The sequence below is a fragment of the Lithobates pipiens genome, unplaced genomic scaffold (assembly GCF_037356315.1).
Source record: "Lithobates pipiens isolate NorthernLeopardFrog02 unplaced genomic scaffold, aLitPip1_a1.2 Scaffold_16, whole genome shotgun sequence".
NCBI lineage: Eukaryota > Metazoa > Chordata > Amphibia > Anura > Ranidae > Lithobates > Lithobates pipiens.
In genome coordinates, this window is record NW_027507748.1 from 435,104,117 (window position 1) to 435,120,031 (window position 15,915).

At 41.5% G+C, this 15,915-nt stretch overlaps 1 protein-coding gene across 5 annotated transcripts in view; it reads right to left on the bottom strand.

Annotated features, from left to right (window-relative positions):
* Positions 1–15,915, bottom strand: part of NCK2 (NCK adaptor protein 2) — a 107,514-nt gene that overhangs the window by 58,469 nt on the left and 33,130 nt on the right. For 3 of the 5 annotated variants that reach the window (XR_013274583.1, XR_013274582.1, XM_077482636.1), the window contains exons 2-3: positions 7,551–7,617; positions 4,716–4,899 (exon numbers count right to left, since the gene is read on the bottom strand). The exons of 1 other annotated variant lie outside the window; for it this stretch is intronic. The gene's annotated coding sequence lies outside the window, so the exon portion shown is untranslated. The remainder of the gene's footprint in view (positions 1–4,715; positions 4,900–7,550; positions 7,618–15,915) is intronic. One more of the 5 variants, XM_077482637.1, reaches the window with a different exon arrangement.

Below are 15,915 nucleotides of genomic sequence, written 5' to 3' on the forward strand. Positions count from 1 at the left end.
ATTCTACCTTTGACACTACCTGTGTGAATAGTATAAATGTTACTTACAAATGCTCACGTTTCCTCCCACAATCTAACACTAGGTAGGAATCTTACCAAACTGCCCCTAGTGTGTGCATGAATGTGGTAGGAACATTGTGGGGTTTTTTTTTTTTTTCCCCCCAGAGGTCAGGAAAGAGAACATGTCTACTCTGCAAAGCACGCACACACTTTTCTAACAGCAGAAAGTTTAATGAGAGTACTGAAAGTCTCTGTACTATACAAAAGAAAAAAAAGGCAGTACTCAATCCAGCTACCCAGAACAAAAAACACAATTATGAATTGATTAAAATTTTTATAAAAAGCAATAATAAATTGAGGCAATTCAATCCTCTGTAAAAGGTATGTCACAAAATTCCAGACTGATCCAAGGAGTGACATGTGTCTGCACCATACAACAAACATGAAAATGGCAGCCCCAATAATACGTATAAAACGTGGAGGAAAGGTACCCCATGGAAGATGGACATACTTCCAAGCCAAGACTGCTTTGTTTTCCACAAAAAAAAAAAAAAACAGGGCACAGGAGGCATCCAGGGAAAGAGGGAGAAGGAGTCCGAAGAAACAACTTTAGTTAGGGTCTGCATGCCGACTATGCTGTTGTCATTAAGAAAACAAACATCATCCTCTCTTACTTCTTCATGTCTGTTTTAGCTGTGCGTTAGGCAAGGACACCGATTAGCTGCTAAAGAGTATTTGTTTTAATAGTCACAAATAGCCCAAGCAGCCATTGTCATTACTATTCTGAATCTTAAAGCTTATCCTCTAATGCCATGTCTCCTTAACCCATTCCCACCTGCCATCTCTACATGTGCCCCATGCTGAGAGTACATTTATGCAAGTTCAGTGTGTGAAACTGCAGCACCTGGAGATCGCTCTAGTTTCCTAAGGTAGATGAAGAATGCAGTAATGGGAGTGGAAGATTTGTCTGGCAATCATTCTGCAATCATTCTGGTTACCAATCAAACCCTTTTATTACTGTAATGGTGTTATTGTGATGCAGTAAAAGGATGGAAATAAGCTTGCAGTTAAATAGCAACTACAGGTTTTTCTTTTTATAGTGTTGTAATCCTTCATGAAAAAGTGATCCAGGCAGCTGTAAAGTCACCTGATCACGCCTTTTAGTACTAAAATGCAGCAGCCCCACCTGCTCTCAGGGCTCACCTTGTTTCTTTGTGAGTCTAGACTGAAGCCGGGGGCTTCAGAACAAAGTTGTCCTAAGGAAGCCCACCCCCCCCCCCTCCAGTTAGAATCACTCTCTAGGCCACACTTAACCCCTTGATAACCCCCTACCCTGCCAGTGTCTTTTACACAGTAAATCAGTGCATTTTTATAGCACCGATCGCTGTATAAAAGGATAATGGTCCCAAAATAGTGTCAAAAGAGTCCACCATGATAAAAAACAAAACAAAAATCGCAGATTGCTAAGAAAAAATAAAAATGCCACAAACTATCCCATATTTTGTAGTCGCTATAACTTTTGCGCAAACCAATCAATATATGCTTTTTGCAATTTTTTTTACCAAAAATATGTAGCATATATATCGGCCTAAATGGAGGAAAGATTTTTTTTATATATATATTTTTTGAGGATATAGCAAAAAGTACAAAATATTGTGTTTTTTTTTTTTTTTTCAAAATTGCGTTTTGTTGTTTTTGAGGTGATCAAATACCACCAAAAGAAAGCTCTATTTGTGGGGTGCAACGTTGCACGACTGCGCAATCAGTTAAAGCGACGCAGTGCTGAATCGCAAAGAGCACTCTGGTCAGAAAGGGGGTAAAATCCTCCAGGGCTGAAGCGGTTAATAAAAGACCACATAGACTAGTTCTTGCTGGAAAAAATATATATATTTTAAGCAACAGACAGCATGGATTCATAAAAGACAGAAGTTGTCAAACAAATCTGATTTCAGTTTGGTTCCCCTTCTCTGCACTTTCTCACTTTTTCCAGTTCCCCAATATCCTTTTTTGTAAACTGGTGCCCAAAACTAAACTGCATATTCCAGATGAGTTCTTACTAATGACTTGTACAGGGGCAAAATTATAGGTCCATAGATATTGGGACATCGACACAATTCTAATCTTTTTGGCTCTATACACCACCACAATGGATTTGAAATTAAACAAACAAGGTGTGCTTTAACTGCAGACTATGAGCTTTAATTTGAGGGTATTTACATCCAAATCAGGTGTATTCTGACAGCAGGGACTTCATCTCCTCCCCCCTGCCTCCCCCTCAGAACACACAAATCAGTGCTGCAGTCATTAGCTGCATGCACTGATTGAATGCCGATTTTCCAGCAGGACTGTTCGACAGAAGCCTGTCATCAGACCAACTTCTGTTGAACAGAAATGGGTGCCAGCCAAATTTCGATATGTGTATACCCTGCCGAAGACTGGAGCAGCTGTGCATGGCAACCATTCAGCTTTCTTCCTTTTCAAAGCTTAACTGAACAAGCTAAAGATAGGAGCTGATTAGTTACTATAGACAGCTGCTCCAAATTCTGTCTGCGGCCGTTTTTATTAGGGTTGCACTGAAATTTCGGGCGCCGAAACATATCGGCCGAAAATGGTGTTTTCGGCAAAATGGCGAAAGGAAAATCTTGCCGATAATGGGGCCGAAAATGGGGGTGGGGTCTCGTGGGGCTCCGCCCCCTGGTGCCGCCCATTGCATGGGTGTTTTCCTTGCCCGTCCCCAGTCCTCTGTCCTCCTTTCGTCCCGCCCGACAGTGCGGTGATCTCCGTGTGTCACGGAGCTGTGCATTGAATTGCCTGGGCAGCTGCAGTAACAATGTCCCGCCTCCTGTGACAGACTGTACACTGATCCAATGGCGGGACATTGAATCAGCGTGACGTGATTCCAGGAGGCGGGACATTGTTACTGCAGCCGCCCAGGCAATTCAATGCACAGCTCCGTGACACACGGAGATCACCGTTCTGATCCGGGCATGGGTGAGGCTGCATTTAGACACTGGCAAGCTGCATGAGGGGGAAAGAGTGTGCCCAGGGCAAGCATTGCAGAGTTTTGTCCGCAGCTAAATCACACGTTTTTTGTGCCCACAGTGCTGCTGCATCCAAAAGTCATTTGTTTGCCTCTGAAACTATCTACCTCTAGCCACTTGTGTGAATGTAGCCATGCTATATAACACCAGGTCACAGGACAAAGGCTGTACTCCCTTTATTGACCATATAATAAAAAATAAAATTAATCTTGATTTTGACCCAGCTAGGTTTTTATCTCCATGTGATAGAATGGGGAAGGGTTAAGTTATTGTTAGTAGAGGTTACGATATGAGCATTCCCAATAGAAGTCTGTTGGAAAGGAACCAGGTAGCTAGCTTGTGGCCAGTTAACACCAGATGCAGTTTCGTGTGCTTTTTTTTTTTTGCACAAAATGCATGCACAGTGTTTTCCACGTATTCCAATGGCTCTAGTTCACACCATGCAGTCAGTTTCCGCACCGGAAACTGACTGCATGGTGTGAACTACAGCCATTGGAATACATGGAAAACACTGTGCATGTATTTTTATCTGGCAGGCTGCATCTGAGGGGAACTGGTGAGGCTGCTTTGATCTCCTGTACCATGCCCGCAGTCTCTGACCATCTCCTGCACCATGCCCGCAGTCTCTGACCATCTCCTGCACCATGCCCGCAGTCTCTGACCATCTCCTGCACCATGCCCGCAGTCTCTGACCATCTCCTGCACCATGCCCGCAGTCTCTGACCATCTCCTGCACCATGCCCGCAGTCTCTGACCATCTCCTGCACCATGCCCGCAGTCTCTGACCATCTCCTGCACCATGCCCGCAGTCTCTGACCATCTCCTGCACCATGCCCGCAGTCTCTGACCATCTCCTGCACCATGCCCGCAGTCTCTGACCATCTCCTGCACCATGCCCGCAGTCTCTGACCATCTCCTGCACCATGCCCGCAGTCTCTGACCATCTCCTGCACCATGCCCGCAGTCTCTGACCATCTCCTGCACCATGCCCGCAGTCTCTGACCATCTCCTGCACCATGCCCGCAGTCTCTGACCATCTCCTGCACCATGCCTGCAGTCTCTGACCATCTCCTGCACCATGCCTGCAGTCTCTGACCATCTCCTGCACCATGCCTGCAGTCTCTGACCATCTCCTGCATGAAAATATTTTTTAAAAACAGTCATTTTCGGTATCAGTGCCGTTTCGGTATCGGTTTCGGTTTTCGGCCTAGTGTATTTTTCATTTTCGGTATCGGCAGCAAAAAACCCATTCGGTGCACCCCTAGTTTTTATAAATGCCCCTTTTAGTCCTTGCACAAGATACAGAACGACTGCACACAATCAGAACAGGCATGGTAAAGGGTTCAATCACACAATAAGACAATACTACCTATTAATCTTGGGGTAAGTATTATCTGTGCGTGGCAGCAGCATAGTAGGATAACTATTGCTGATCTTCACACGGAAGAAATGTTCTTCAAGTTAATGCATGGTTGTAAGCATATGGCAATTACATACCTCCAAACTTTAGAATCTGAGAATGAGGGACACGCCAGGGAGATCGTGAACTGTGGTGCACGTATCCCTCTTATAGAAAATCCTCTCTTCCCCAACCCTACCTCCCAGAACAAATCCACCCAGCACAAATCCTCCTCTACTCTTCAAATCCTCCCGACAGTACAATTATCCACACCACCTTCCTGACATCCTTCCTCCTTGGTTTTTCCAGTTTGCCCGATTTTGTTGAAATCCCAGGACAGTTCCGTCAAGGGAGGTATGCAATTATTGCCCAATGGAATATCTCTGGTTAGCACAGAAGCACAATGTTCTCAGCAACATGCATATGAAGACAACGAGTTCTTCCTAAAGATGGCAGATGTCTGTAAAAACACAAATAACTTATGCTTAAGTTTCACATTGACTTCATGATTTTCCAACTGTACCATCTGGTAGTCTCCATCCGTCCCACTAGTCTTCTATTCTTATTCTATCTCTGATGGAACAATATACCCACCTAATGCTTTGAGTTTTTGAACTGTCTGATTGGTGGTAGTTATTGACAGCTGCCAATTTGGTCGCCTGAAAATTCATGATATATTCTTAGCTGTATACTTTATGTCTCATATTGTTTTAATTTGGTGGAGACTTCTGTAAAATTTGAAGAAAAAAAAATATCTAGCAAAATACTATGGACTTTTGGTTTGGCAGGTGAACACAATGCATTATACTGCAAAGGGTTAAAAAAAAAAAGTCTTCATGTCGTACATGGGTATATGGGGTTTTGGTGCTGAGGCATAGATATATGTAGAGCCACAATGCAACACTGGCTGTTGCAGTCTTTCACCATTCTTTGCTGTACTAGCTGACATGCTACTGGTGCTTACATGCTGGAGTTCATAGAGCCATGGTAAGTAATTATTTGTGAGTGAGAGGACATATTCCATGATTCTGAAGTCCATTTAATGCTACAGCACACAACTATGCGCCTTGTGTGAAGTCATAATTTAAAAACACTGTCCCCCTCGGTGTATGAAACCTCACTATTTACATGGTTTACATTGAATTACATGAATTATAAAACCCTATGTAAGCTAAACTAATAGCATGCACATTTAAAATATGTTATTTTGAACCAACCATTTAAGGACAGGACAGAGTACACTTATTGAAAAGAAAAAAGAAAAAAACAAAAACACACACTATTGTGAATTAGATCATGTCATTTTTCTTATCCACTCTTCTACCAGGGCAAATTGTTTACATTTTTAGCACGTGAAAATTACTTTAAACCCCTAAAAATGTCATAAAAACAAATAGAAATAAAATGGTGGAATTTGTGTTATATTTTATCAAATGCATATTTTTAGGATAAAATATGCTAAAATGAATTTTAGTGCACACAAACACAACAGAATACACAAATTCTAAAGATGGGGTTGTGTGAAATAAATGAACATGCCAAGCCAATGGTAATTGCACCTGCCCCACCGAAAATGGCAAAAAAAATAAATAAATAAAATTACTGTACTGTAAGGGATCACTTTCACATGAAAGCTGGGAGTCGGCTAAAAAAATAAAAAAAATTCAATATTAAGCTTACGGCTGCTGTGAGCTTGTTTTAACCCTGTGGGTACCAAGACATTTGAAAAAGTATCTTGGTAGAGAAGGAGTTAAAATAGAACTAATGCTTAAAATTAAAAAAAGGAAAAAAAAAAAACACAAACAATTGCATACACACTATTACCAAAAGAATGGGGATGCCTGCCTTTACACGGACATGACGTTTAATGGCATCCCAGTCTTCGTCCGTAGGGTTCAAATCCTAAGTTGGCCTGCCATTTGAAGCTATAACTTTTCTAGGAAGGCTGTCCACAAGGTTTAGTAGTGTGTCTATGGGAATGTTTGACCATTCTTCCACAAACGCATTTTTAAGAGTCAGGCACTGATGTGGACAAGAAGGCCTGGCTCCAATTCATCCCAAAGGTGTTTTAATCGGGTTGAGGTGCAGGCCAGTCAAAGCAGTCAGTCCCAAACTCGCTCATCCATGTCTTTATGGACCTTGCTTTGTGCACTGGTCCAAATCAATTAGTGGAGGGCGGATTATGGTGTGGGGTTGTTTTTCAGGGGTTGGGCTTAGCCTCTTAGTTTCAGTGAAGGGAACATTTAAGGCGTCATCATACCAAGATATTTTAGGATAATTTCATGCTCCTAACTTTGTGGGAACAGTTTGGGGATGGTCCCTTCCTGTTCCAACATGGCACATGCAAGGTCCACAAATGAATGAGTTTGGGGTGGAGGACCTTGAATGGCCTGCAAAATCCTGACCTCAACCCGATAGAACACCTTTGGGATGAATGAATTAGAGTGGAGACTGCGAACCAGGCCTTCTCATTCACATCAGTGCCTGACCTCACAAATTCACTTCTAGTAGAATGGTCAAACATTCCCATAGACACTCCTAAACCTTGTGGACAGCCTTCCCAGAAGAGTTGTATCTGTTATAGCTGCAAAGGGTGGGCCAACTCAATATTGAACTCTACGGACTAAGACTGGGTGTGTAAAGGCAGGCGTCCCAATACTTTTGTTAATATAGTGTGTGTGTGTGTGTGTGTGTGTGTGTGTGTGTGTGTGTGTGTGTGTGTGTGTGTGTGTGTGTGTGTGTGTGTGTGTGTGTGTGTGTGTGTGTGTGTGTGTGTGTGTGTGTGTTGTAACGGAGCTGCAGTAAATTGCAAATGGGTTATATCGTCAATGACCACCCAATGGTTGAAGAGGAGTGTCACAAGACACAAAGCAGCTGCAGAAAATACGGTACCAGTGGTGACTGGCACCTGGACCTGTTACTACTGGAGGAGGGCATCTTGTTACTTGCAGATTATGGCGACAGCCCACATTGTGGACTGAGTGGGGAAGAGTTTGTGTTTAAGTTGCAGTATTGTCATTTCTTTAACGGAACTTATTACTTCTAAGAGAAGTTCATATATTACAATGCAAATAATAAACTGATTCACAAAGAACATTTTACAGTACTTACATACAAAAGGGTTGACGATTTTCAGAAAATAATGATCCACTAGACTGCAGTATATCTAGTGGCAGCTCTAGAAAAAAGGGGGGAAAAAAAAAATGAAAGAGTCATTTTAAAAGAATTAGTGGAAAGCTAAATACATAAAATTATTTTATCAACTGCTTTTCATCCTAAAATATTCTGCTAAAAGCAAAGACGCTAACAATTTTACTAAACAAATGCTAATTTCTATCAGCCAAAACTATGATGTTATGATGCAGTGTGTGTGTGTCCGAAAAGCTTCAACCTTAATTTCTATTCTGTCCAACACCCTTCATGTTGGCAGGAACTGAAGACAGCAATAAAAATCTGACAGAAGCCGTAACACTTACAAAAATTGTGTTCCCTGCTGTCTGTATTCCAATTGTGCTTCATCCCAATCAAGGCAGGTGGCAAGGAGAAAGACAGGAAGCAAGGAGAAATCTCCCACACAAGGACAAAGAAAATAAAAACACATTTCCACACCATTCAAAAAAAAAAAAAAACTAAAAACTAAATAAAAAAAAATAAAAAAAAACGTTGGTTGGATTTGGCCTTAAACCCTTTCATTACTGGGGCCACTCATCCCCATGCACCCTGTATTTTGAGCACACATACAAAATGTAGGGCTGCAACTAACGATTATTTTCATAATCAATTAGTTGGCAGATTGTTTTGATTAATTGGTTAATAACCTTAAAAAAATAAAAAATAAAAAAAGTGTGGTGTATAATTTAGTGAATATGTAAAGTTTTAAAAAGAGGCAATTTATTCTTAAATATCTCTATGCAGTAGTAAATATAAATAACCAACTATATGGTTAGGGAGCAAAATATCTAATCCACTCTGAGAATAACAGACAGAAGAGATATACTGTATAATATTATATATATATATATATATATATATATATATATATATATATATATATATATATATATATATATATATATATATATATATATATATTAGAGGAGATATTCTGTACATACTATTAGAGGAGAGAGATACTGTATATACCGGTACTATTAGAAGAGAGGAGATACTGTATATACTATTAGAAGAGATATACTGTATATACTATTAGAGGCTATATAATGTATATACTATTAGCAGGGATATACTGTATAAACTATTAGAGGAGATATATACTGTATATAATATTTGAGGAATGATAGTGTATATACTATTAGAGGAGAGATATACTATTAAGGGGTCAATCTAGTAAATATCATCAGACTCATTAACTTTAACCCCATTTTGTTACTGGCCAATTAATAGTTTATGAAAATAGTAATCAATTAGTTGTTTCAGCTAACAAAATGTGCTTAGTTTATTTGAAAATAAACTTAAAAAAAAAAAAAAAATTGGTCTACTGGGGGACCTACTAAGGAGGGGTAAGGGCAAAAGGGTAAGGAACTTTGAGGGAACATTTCCTTACCATTAAAAAAAAAAAAAGGGAAAACGTAGTATATTCTTCACTGAGCCCATATTCTGAGTTAGTCAAACTCTGACAAGCCTAGGCAATTTAATCTGAGAATAGGATTTAAAAAAAAAAACAAAAATAAAAAAAAAAACACTCATATGCAGAGTTAAAACCCAACCTATATACCAATTCTATTTGTGTGAATTATTTCCAGAGACATCCCAAAACATCATGAATACACTTTTCAATTTTTTTCACCAATTTGGACTAATAAACCAATATAGGGATACTCTACCTACAAACATTCAAGACTGTTTTTCCGGGCCAGAATTTATAACTGCAGCACAGCTTGAGAAACTAGGACCATGTAAGTGGCATATTTTAAAATGTGACGGGGGGTTAAACCACTCTGTTCTGTAGGGGTACAACAGATAGTCACCGATCTGTGATCCGAATGGGTCACCCCGCGAACCACGGAGTGCTCCGCGGTCTCGGCCTTAGGAAAGGCCGCTGCTTCGGCCTAGCTCCGAAGCGGCGGCCATCTTTCTACACCCAGGGTGTTTACAATGATCGCTCCGACGGAGCGATCACTTGTAAACAAACCGGCGTTATGTCATGACGCCGGTTCCCCTCTCCCATCTCTGTACTAACCTGTACAGTGGAGGGGAGAGATCCTGAGATGGAAGCAGCCATCCCTCAATACCCTGCCAACACTCTGCCGTACCCAGCAATACCCTAGCAATACCCTGCCTGCCAATACCCTAGCGAATCCCTGCCTGCCAATACCCTAGCGATACCCAGCCATACCCAGCCAGTATTACAGTGGGGGAGATTGTGGATATTACAGTGGGGACTATAGGGTGGTGGAATTTTCACAGGTTTTTTCAAATTAAATTATTATTTGCGGATCCGAAAAATGATCCAATCCGTGACTCTGATCCGAGGAACGATCTGATCCGTGAGTTTTTTGATCCATTGCACCCCTACTGTTCTGTGATATGCTATTGTTTTTATATTTTAAGGCCCGAATGTTTTTTCATAATGTATTTACACTGCACAAAAAGGGAAAAAAGGAATCCCTTTATTCAGGGTTCCTCTAGAGAACGACTTAGGGCTTGCCCAGTGAAAAACTAAAAGAGTTCTTTTTCCCATTGTGTTTATTGCTTCGGTTAAATTGCGCCTTTACTTGTCTCAGTGAAAAAACTAGATGGAGCAGTAGTCTAGTAATGCTCATCTACAACATTAAGCCCCAATTACTTGCTCTTCCTCTTCCTGATTCAGAGTTTAAAATCAATAGCAGCAGCTATATTACCAGCCCTCACTTACTTACTGCTGTTGGGACTAAGGCTTCATGTACACTCTACCTACATTTACAGCAGCCGCGGGAAAACGCAAAACACTCTGACCAGACCTGCAAACACTTGAGAATCATATATACCACATACATCACAAGATTAGAATGGCTTCTTTATCAAATCATGCATATGGCCTGTACCTCTTTAGTAAGATTTTGTTAGGAAACAAAGTACATAAACAAAATAGCCAACGTCCCCTCCATGGGGCAAAGAGGTAATTGTAGATAGTAACGTTGTAGGTTAAGGCCCCTTTCACACTGTCAGACCGTTCAGGTCCACCTGTTAGTTTTGAAGGCGGACCTGAACGGCACTCCATGCTGGTCTATAGAGCGACAGATGTCGGTGGTGAAATGTCCGCCGACATCCGACCCAATCCAACCTGCCAAAAGCAGACGGATGGCACTGCGTCCGGATTCCGGAAAAAAAAAACGGACATGCTGTCTGTTTTCATCTAATCTAGCCATAGAATCCAGCGGCGCTCGATAAGCCCTTCCCCACTCAGTGAGATCTCCCGCTGAGCCCTGAATGAGGCCTAAGTGACAATGATAAACAGTTTTACCAAAAAAAAAAAAAAAAATAAGAGGACAAAAGGTGATTCAAGCACAAACAGCTGTAAAATCACCCTGGGGTCTTATCACAAATATTAAAACTTGCAACGTAATAGTCCCATTCTTTAACCACTTCCCGACCAGCGCACGACGATGTACGTCGAAAGAATGGCACGGGCAGGCATATTGGCGTACAGGTACGTCCAATATTCATGGCCGCCCTGCCATCGGGAGCGCGCCGCCGGCGGCGCGCTCCCGCGCTAGTCGGGACCCCCGGACTCTATCGCCGCGGGCATCCCCGCGATCGTCTCACGGAGCGGCCGAATGGAGGAAATGCCGAGTAAACAGCATTTCTCCATTCTGCCTAGCAACTAGTGACGCTGATCTCTGCTGCATGTGATTGGAGCAGAGATCAGTGTTCACTAAATGAAAGCCCAACCCCCCCACAGTTAGTAACACACCCCTAGGAACACTTAACCCCTACACTGCCACCCACTGGTTAACCCTTTCACTGCCAGTGTCATTTACACAGGAATCACTGCATTTATATAGCAGTGATTACTGTATAAATGACAATGGTCCCAAAAATGTGTCAAAAATGTCCGATGGGTCCCCCACAATGTCGCAGTCACAATAAAAATCGCTGATCGCCGCCATTACTAGTAAAAAAAAATAATAATATTAAAAAATTATTAATAAAAATGCTATAAAACTATCCCTATTTTGTAAACGCTATAACTTTTGCGCAAACCAATCAATAATCGCTTATTGCGATTTTTTTTACCAAAAATATGTAGAAGAATACATATCGGCCTAAACTGAGGGAAAAAAAATGTTTTTATATATTTTTGGGGGATATTTATTATAACAAAAAGTAAAAAATAATGCGTTTTTTTCAAAATTGTCGCTCTATTTTTGTTTATAGCGCAAAAAATAAAAACCGCAGGGGTGATAAAATACCACCAAAAGAAAGCTCTATTTGTGGGAAAAAAAAAGGACGTCAATTTTGTTTGGGAGCCACGTCGCACGACCGCGCAATTGTCAGTTAAAGCGACACAGTGCTGAATCGCAAAAAGTGGTCTGGTCTTTGACCAGCAAAATGGTCCGGTCTGCAAGTGGTTAACAATCCAGCCAGGTTTAGTCATTTCTACTGTCTCTGGAATTATTTACAAAATCTGGCTATAATGACTTGTCGGTCCGGCAATACACATAAAAGTTCATTAATAAAACGGCATGGGATTTCCCCACAGGGGAACCCTGAACCATATTTAAAAAAAAATGCGTGGGGGTCCCCTCCAAATTCCATATCAGGCCCTTCAGGTCTGGTATGGATATTAAGGGGAATCCCGCGCCAAATTAATTTTTTTAAATGGCGTGGGGCCCCCCCCAAAATTCCATACCAGACCCTTATCCAAGCACACAACCTGGCAGGTTGTAGAAACCCCGCCCCCCTCTGACAACATGAGGAAAGATATCAAGTCACCATGCAGAGGGGGGTGGAATCAGCAGGTGGCCCCGCCCTCCCTTATATAAGAGCTGTCACCTCAACAGAAGCGTTACACATAGCGGAAGACTCCCACTGAGGCAGATCATGGGGAGGACAAAGCGGAGAAAAAGCTGGAGGAAGATGCTGGATGAGAAGACCGGAGGAAGAAGAAGAAAAAAGATGGAGGAAGAACACCACCAAAGGAAGACCAGAAGAAAGAAGATGGAAGAAGAAGCGGGAAAAGAAGAAATTAATAAAGGAATTGTCAAAAACCGTCTCTTGTCTAACATTTTTGACACTTTTTGTGAAATTGTAGGGGTACAATACCAATTCAGACGGGGGGAGGCAGAATCTGGGGCTGCCCCTGTTAAAGGGGTCTTCCAGATTCCAATAAGCCCCCCGCAAACCCCCCACAACCACTGGGCAAGGGTTGTGGGGATGAGGCCCTTCTCTCCATCAACATGGGGACAAGGTGCTTTGGGGGGGGCACTACCCTTAATGCACCCTCCCAATGTTGAGGGCATGTGGCCTGGTACGGTTCAGGAGTGGGGGGGGGGCACTCTCATACCCCCCCTTTTCCTGCGGCCTGCCAGGTTATAATCCATGGTAAAAAACATTTTTGGGCATCAAACCTCTATATAATAAACCATGGATTAAATATACATGAATTACAGTGCCTTGCGAAAGTATTCGGCCCCCTGGAACTTTTCAACTTTTTGCCACATTTCAGGCTTCAAACATAAAGATATAAAATTTTAATTTTTTGTGAAGAATCACCAACAAGTGGGACACAATTGTAAAGTGGAACGAAATCCATTGGATAATTTAAACTTTTTTAGCAAATAAACTGAAAAGTGGTGCGTGCAAAATTATTCGACCCCTTTACTTTCAGTGCAGCAAACTCACTCCAGAAGTTCAGCGAGGATCTCTGAATGATCCAATGTTGTCCTAAATGACTGATGGTGATAAATAGAATCCATCTGTGTGTAATCAAGTCCCTGTATAAATGCACCTGCTCTGTAATAGTCTCAGGGTTCTGTTGAAAGCGCAGAGAGCATCATGAAGACCAAGGAGCACACCAGGCAGGTCTGTAATACTGTTGTGGAGAAGTTTAAAGCTGGATTTGGATACAAAAAGATTTCCCAAGCTTTAAACATCCCAAGGAGCACTGTGCAAGCAATCATTTTGAAATGGAAGGAGTATCAGACCACTGCAAATCTACCAAGACCTGGCCATCCCTCTAAACTTTCAGCTCAGACAAGGAGAAGACTGATCAGAGATGCAGCCAAGAGGCCCATGATCACTCTGGATGAACTACAGAGAACTACAGCTGAGGTGGGAGAGTCTGTCCATAGGACAACAATCAGTCGTACACTGCACAAATCTGGCCTTTATGGAAGAGTGGCAAGAAGAAAGCCATTTCTCAAAGATATCCATAAAAAGTCTCGTCTAAAGTTTGCCACAAGCCACCTGGGAGACACACCAAACATGTGGAAGAAGGTGCTCTGGTCAGATGAAACCAAAATCAAACTTTTTGCCTACAATGCAAAACGATATGTTTGGCGTAAAAGCAACACAGCTCATCACCCTCAACACACCATCCCCACTGTCAAACATGGTGGTGGCAGCATCATGGTTTGGGCCTGCTTTTCTTCAGCAGGGACAGGGAAGATGGTTAAAATTGAGGGGGAAGATGGATGCAGCCATATACAGGACCATTCTGGATGAAAACCTGTTGGAGTCTGCAAAAGACCTGAAACTGGGACGGAGATTTATCTTCCAACAAGACCATGATCCCAAACATACAGCAAAATCTACAAAGGAATGGTTCACAAATAAACGTATCCAGGTGTTAGAATGGCCAAGTCAAAGTCCAGACCTGAATCCAATCGAGAATCTGTGGAAAGAGCTGAAAACTGCTGTTGACAAACGCTCTCCATCCAACCTCACTGAGCTCGAGCTGTTTTGCAAGGAAGAATGGGCAAGAATTTCAGTCTCTCGATGTGCAAAACTGATAGAGACATACCCCAAGCGACTTGCAGCTGTAATCGCAGCAAAAGGTGGCTCTACAAAGTATTAACGCAAGGGGGCCGAAAAATTTTGCACGCCCCACTTTTCATTTTTTTTATTAGTTAAAAAAAGTTTCAAAAATCCAATAGATTTCGTTCCACTTCACAATTGTGTCCCACTTGTTGGTGATTCTTCACAAAAAAATAAAAATGTTATATCTTTATGTTTGAAGCTTAAAATGTGGCAAAAGGTTGAAAAGTTCAAGGGGGCCGAAAGCATAAATAATAATACATATGTACACATAAAACAACCCTAATAAAATAAACCAAAATAGAAACTATTTTTTGCCTTAAAAACATTTATAAATGTAGGTAGAGTCATTAAAATCTTAATGTTCCATGATTAGGGAGAGATTGTAGTAATTAAAGGCTCTATGCGTTTCACGGTATTGCAACCGCTCATCAGGAGTGTACATCATGGAATGATTCTAAAAATATATATAGGGGGGAGAGAGAAAAAAAAAAAAACGAATAATGGATAAAAATGGGAAATAAGAGAAATATAAAGGAATAATTTAGTTCAATAGAATTAATTTATGGTTATGTGGCGTCCAAACTCCGGTCTGCATCAGCGATCCAGTAAAACAGGGTCCAGGGTCGCAGAAGAGCTTTAGAGCTCTTGGTTGGGTTATACACACCAGTTTCTCTCCCCCGATGGGTCACATTCACTATTACGGACTATGCCTATTCACCGTGCACATTAGGCAATACACCTCTCCCCAGTCTCCTTCCTTTCATCCGTCCTTTTCCCCCTTTTTGTTTGTGCCTTTTCTCGTGTTTTTGTTTTTTTGATTTACTATTTCTATTTAAACTCTTTATTTCTTGCTTGTCACCATATCACCTCATTTTACACTCTTCAAAACACATTCATTAGACACATCATATATGGTTTGTTCCATTCAGGTTTCCCAGATGGATGTTTGCATCCTATCCCAATTGCACCCACCCACGCTGGATGTGCTTGTGGCAGTTTTCATCATTCCCGCAGGTCACCCTGGCAATCGGCGGTGTTACTCTGCGGCTCTTTTGCGACCCTGGACCCTGTTGTACTGGATCGCTGATGCAGACGTGAGAGTTTGGACACATAACCATAAATTAATTCTATAGAACTAAATAATTCCTTATATTTCTCTTATTTCCCATGTATCCATTATTTATTTTTTCTACCTTTTTCTATATTTTTTTTGGAATCATTCCATGATGTATGCTCCCGATGAGCGGTTGCAATACCACGAAATGCGTAGAGACTTTAATTACTATGATCTCTCCCTAATCATGGAACAATAAGATTTTAATTACTCTACCTACATTTATAAAAAAATTTTATGGCAAAAAAGGATTTTTGTGTTCACCGTAAAATCCTTCTCTGCAATTCACCGACTGACACAGCTCCTCTCTTAGCCATTGGGTTGTTACGCCACCTTTAGGAAAGACTAGGTATTACATGTTATGAAAACACGGAACACTTA